The sequence below is a fragment of the Thamnophis sirtalis genome, unplaced genomic scaffold, assembly GCF_051295495.1.
Source record: "Thamnophis sirtalis isolate CommonGarterSnake01/CBP01778 unplaced genomic scaffold, rThaSir2_p1.2 scaffold_4, whole genome shotgun sequence".
In the NCBI taxonomy this organism is placed as follows: Eukaryota; Metazoa; Chordata; class Lepidosauria; order Squamata; family Natricidae; genus Thamnophis; species Thamnophis sirtalis.
Window position 1 is genome coordinate 102,543,857 of NW_028261384.1, and position 6,009 is coordinate 102,549,865.

A 6,009-nucleotide genomic window follows, 5' to 3' on the forward strand; every position below is an offset into this window, starting at 1 on the left:
GATGTCATCATGTCGCCTTGGCGGATGGATGCCAGGATGCTCTTTAATGACTGCATCTTGAACATCTGATACTTGATGTACCAATTGAGTCTTTTTAGATCTAGAATGGCCCGCCATCCTCCTGAGCTTTTGGGCACCAGAAATAGGATGGAGTAAAACCCTAGAACTTCCTGCCCCTTGGGGACCTGTTCTATTGCCCTGATGGAAATGAGATGATGTATTTCGGCTTCCATGAGGCGCTGCTTTACTGAACACCTGGGAACGGAGCACCTGATGAACCGTCTTGGGGGGATGGAGAGAAATTCTAGTGTGAGGCCCAGCCTCACCACCTGAAGGGCCCAGGCGTTGGAGGTGGTTTCCGCCCACTGATGAGCGAAGGCCAGCAGACGCCCGCCCACTGATTCTTCCCCCTTCGAGTCACCGGTACCTCCGAAAGGACCGGTTCCCCGAGCCACGAAAGGATCTCCTGTTGTGAGATTGCGTCTGGTGCTGTTGGCGCCCCTATCTCTGGCCCCCCCACGGTCCTGGCCTTGGTCCTGCGATCGGTGAAAGCCCCTGTTGTAATGGGGAACGAAGGGGGCCGCTGCGTACCCAGAGTAGCCTCCCCGAAAGGATTGGCGTCTGTTGTATGGCTGCTGCCGTCTGGTATTGTGCCCCCCCAAGGAGGGGAGAACCTTGCGCTTGTCCCTAGTCTCTATGAGAATGGGATCGAGAACGGATCCAAACAAGGCCCCACCCTTGAAGGGCTTGGATGCCAGGCGCCATTTAGATTTAATGTCGGCCTGCCAATGGCGGAGCCACAAGAGACGACGAGAGGCCACATTAGAGACTACAGCACGAGAAGCAAACTTGACAGCATTGAGCGTGGCATCCGCTGAAAATTCCAAGGCAGCCATAATCTTAGTAACGTCCTGGTGAAGGCGCACCTCGTCAGTGGCCAGCCTCTCCTGCAGCTGCTTAAGCCAGAGCACAGAGGTCCTATTAAAGAACGATGTCGCAGTAGCAGCATGTAAAGCCCAGGCCGCGGCCTGGTGTGTCTTACGAATAACCGTCTCGGCCTTACGGTCCTCAGCCTTCAGACCTTCAGATATCTCAGACGGAATCAGAGCAGGGGAAGCTAGTGGCTGATCCACAGTTGGAAATTGCAAAAGGGTCTCCAAATCAGGGGTAGAAGTGAACAACTTCCTGTCCCCGTTGTTAGATGGGTAACTGCAGTTGGCTGGTCCCATTGTTTTTGAATGAGATCCATGAAAAGCTTTGGAGAAGGAATCACCTCCTGCAATGAAACTGGTTTAGCAAAGAGGCGTTCAGTGCTGTCCAGGCCTACAGCAGAACTATCCTTGGGAGCTACCTCTCCCATATGGGTAGTGGCCTTAGCTTTAAACAATAAGGACTTGAACAGCGTAGGCTGAAACAGACTAGAGGAATTAGGCTGATCAAAGACCAGGCCCTCATCATCAGAGAACTCCCTATCAATCAACTCCCCTTCCTCCACCAAGGCCGAATCCTCACTATAAATAGAGGGAAGGGGGGAAACAGGCCCTGCCTGCAGATCAGGCAGATCCACTTGTGGGGCTGGGAGAGATGGCCCACCCTGGGTGCTAGCCACCACCGGGGCCTGATTCCTCCGAAGCAGCTTAGCATCCACCCCCCTGGATATAGCTGCAGATATCATTTGGTAAAGGTCTGGGGGTAGGCCCTGGTCATAGCCTTCCATAAGCCATAGGCCTGCAGCAGTGGGAGTAAATGTGGCAGAAGGCCCAGCACGTGGCATAGAGTATATCGGAATAGCCTGGGCCTCGGGCATTACTGTGGGGAGTTGGATCCCCAACCCCCCCCACCCCAGTTTCAGGGATAACAGGCAAGGAACGGTCAGGAGACCAGGTCTGGAGGCCTGCAGACTGTGGAGCTGGTGAAATGCGCTGAGGTAAGAGCGTGTGGGGGGGAACTCTACCCTCTCCAGAGGCTTTAGATGATGCTTTAGATTTATCCTTCTTCTTGTGGCCCTTATCCGGAGCCCCGGAGGTCTCCCTGGGCCTCTGACTAGTGGTTCTAGAGGTGGCTCTGCCAGGCCCTGAATCCTCGCTTGGGCAGCACCCTGATTATCAGAAGAAGATTCAACTGTACCTCCCACAGCAGAATGATCAGCCATTGCAATGAATTGAGATTCGAAAAGACTCAAAAGGCACAAAGCACAGAGTTCACTGTAAGGCAAAGGGACCGCGTGGCCAGCAAAGGCAGCAGGAAAACAACTCCTCCCAAAGGCACACAAAGCCGAAGTGAGGGAAGTGGGAGGGCCGATGAATCAGCAACTGCGAGAGGAGGCAACGCCCGATCCCAGCAGCGCTTGCGCAAGAAACGGCCCCAGCATGGCACCTGACAAACGAGTGCCAAATTTAAATTGTAAGCCACAAAGCACAGCCTCCCGAGCTTCTCAGAGAGGAAATAATGCCGGAATCGCTGGCGTGCTTCTCCAATGCGATCGGCAGTCCGCAAAAGGCAAACCTCGCTGCGAACGGCGGGTAACTCCCAGCGGCAAGCGAGAAAAAGCCGCACCGCGAACAGCGGGCAATTCAAAGGCTCCAAGGCTCTTAACTTGGCGGGGGCTCTTAAATCCGATTGTTAGCGCCAGCCGAAGCTCCGCGCTGCGCAAGGAAGCCCCATATCGGCAGACACAAAGCGCTTGCCGCCCAGCCGCCTGCAAAGGCTCCAATCACCTGTGGGTAAACTTAAGACCCAAACGGCTCCAAATGCCAGATAAATACCTGAGCGACAAAAGGGATCACAGAGGGAACTGGCAGGCAGCGAACTGCTGCCTCCCCACCGCAAATCTTTAAACCCCCAACTAGGTCCATCGTGCTTGCAGGGAAATCCAGAAAAAGGGTATAAATTTGTCTCAGAAGTCTGGAGAATTGGTATATGTCTCTTCTGGCTGGACTGAATTAAAAAACTGAGCCCATCCGGTCAGTGGAGGCGTGGTCACCAATTTACATAACTCAGTCTCTAGGCTAATGGACAAAGTTAACCCATGCTTGGATTCCCCAAGCAGCACACAGGAGAAGGAAGGGTTCTATGGGAAATTCAAATGTTGTTACAGTATTTTATATAATTAGATACTGAGAGCATATGCACCAAAGACAAATTCCTTGTGTACCCAATCACACTTGGCCAATAAAAAATTCTATTCTATTCTATTGAAACAAAGAGTGCTTTGCATAAGCTATTATAGGAAGTCAGTAGAAAAGTAAAAGTCAATTTAGTATATTTTCTGGCAGTTAGAACAATTAATCAGTGGAACTTACCTCCAGAAGTTGTGAATGCTCCAACTGAAAGTGTTTAAGAAGAGACTGGATAATCATTTGTCTGAAAGAGCATAGGGTTTCCTGCCTAAGCAGAGGGTTGGACTAGAAGACCTCCAAGGTCCCATCCAACTCTGTTATTCTATTTCTATTTCATTTCATTCCATTCCATTCTATTCGGAGACTACAAAAATCATCCAAGATCCATTTCAGTTAGGTTCAGCAATCTTTGAATCCATATAATGGTGCTGAATCTTAGTCAGTTATATTTTGAATAGTGGTATTTAGGTAGTCAACTTACGATAGCATTTGAGCCCTGAATTTGTGTTGCTGAGACATTTATGTGAGGCATTTTACCTGTGAGTCACTTCTACTTCTTCTTCTTCACGTATTCCTGCAAGTGCAGGGTCTGCTTTTCAGATCACTGAGCGCCACTTTGCAAGGTCAGCTGTGTCTCCAGTGCGCAGGCCCGTGGCTTGCATATCTTTGTTGATGGTGTCTTGCCATCTGTTTTGGGCAGCCACTAGGTTGCCAGCCATTAATTTCTAGTTAGTAGACAGTCTTGGCAAGGGTGGAAGGTGCTGTTCTCAGGACATGTCCATACCAGCGGAGTTGGCCTTCTCTCATCTTCTCCAGAATTGGTTCCACATCAAAAGGTTGTCAAATAGTGTCATTTGTGATGGTCAAGAAGGGAGATGCCTGATATCTAATGGAGCACTCACATTTCCATGGCATGGAGATAGTTTTCGGTCCCCGTTTTTGTTGCATAGCATTCAGTGCCATACAGTGCAACTGGGCGGATGGTTGTCTTATAATTCTTAGAGTTAAGATGGGTTGACATTCATCTGTCACATAACACACCAGTGAGTTCTTGCCAACACATCCAGGCTGCATTCACCCTTGCTTGCACCTCACCATTGATGCCATCAATGCCTGGGAGGTTGGATCCCTGATACTGAAAAATGTCCACCTTCTTTAGGATTTCTCCATTGATTTGAAGCATTCCAGGGATAGTGACAGTCTCAAAGTACTCAGTTATCACACAATAGTGATAACCTTATTTTAAAATTAAAGTCTTCTATTAAATTAGATGAACCAACACCAATATTGTCACAAGATTTTTAAATTTGATGTGCAAGTAAAACATACTACATTTCAAGATTATGTTTACATGTTCTTGGGTTGCTGTCCATTCTGAAATGTGTGTTTACAATAAGAGCATATACATTGGATTTATGAAACATCTTTAGTTGAATTCTTCACTGTAGATGTTGACATGAGATGTTTCACTGTAGGTGTTGGAGGGAATGCCCCATGTTGTAAGAAATTGCCAAAGGCTTACATTATGCTTCTTAATAAAAATAAAAGCTACCGTGGCAATGGATTTCTTAAAAAAATAATATATTATTTTTAACAATCCAAGATTGTCATTTTTATCATTCTGATTATCTTTTTTGAGATATATCTTTTTTAAATCTGACAAATACTTGTGGGTTCAAGAAAAGATATGTTTAGCTCTGTTTCTAAATAAGTAACATTTTGAATTACATGCAATGTACACAAGTGGCATAAATGGCGTTTATCAGCATAACCCAATGCATATTTTTCAGATCTTTAAAGTTAGATTATCTGGATTCTTTGAGCCTAAAATAATACGATACAATTTAGCAAATAGTTTTTTTTTTAGTGTTTAGCTCAGTAGAAATGATGCAGGAGTATCTGAAGTACTAGGAATGCGAAATAAAACACTTGAAAGATCTTGTAAGATCCAATAGGTTTAATCAATGTGAGGCTACAGATCTAAAGGCAGAGCTGCAACCTGATTTTAAGAAGTATTTTTCTGATTATGTAAATGGAAAAGCACTCTGCTATAGTTAATAGTGTTGCTATGAATAAGTGCAAGTCCCAAATTCATTTAGGGTTAGCTTCCATGAGTGTTAATTAAAAATATATACTAAAAGTATAGCTGAGTCTTCTTTAGTCTGTATACATTGGGTGATTTCTTATCTGGAAATAAATATCACTGAACATAGCAAGATTTTTGTTAAATTGGCTTCTTAATAAGTACCAAATGCACAGATGATATTGTTAGATGATACTTGGAAGATGCCATACATTTATTAACCTTCAAAACAACAAAAACCTTCGGGGAGTGGGTTACTTTTATCCATTGCTTTTATTCAGATATACTCCAGAACCTACCATAATAAATGATGGATTTCTTAAAAGCAAGCTAAAAACAATGCTCTTTCAGAGAAGCCAACGCCACTGGCAATTGTTTAAATATTTATCTTTAAAAAAACCAACCTAATGTTATTCAGCTAGTCAAGGCTATCTTTCTAATCAGAAATAGATTGTTCTTAATTGATTTGACTTGCAATACTGTGAAAAGGTAACTTAGGTTCATAAATGATTTGATTTTTCTGTAACGGAACGATTTTTCCTATTAATTAAGAAAATAACGTAGTCTTTCGGTATAAGCCGGTACATTGCGATTCTCTCTCTCTCTTTCGCTCACTTACAGAACGCCTCTTTGATTACAAAAGCCCGCCAAGTTCCAAAACAAAGATGGTGGATCAAGACGTCAATGAGAAACACTTTACGGCAGCAGCCACACTGCACCAGCGATTCCAATTGAGGACGATCAGTTGCCCAAACAAAAAATGGCCGTATTGTCTATTCGGAGATAGGGCTGTAGCCCACAGTGAAA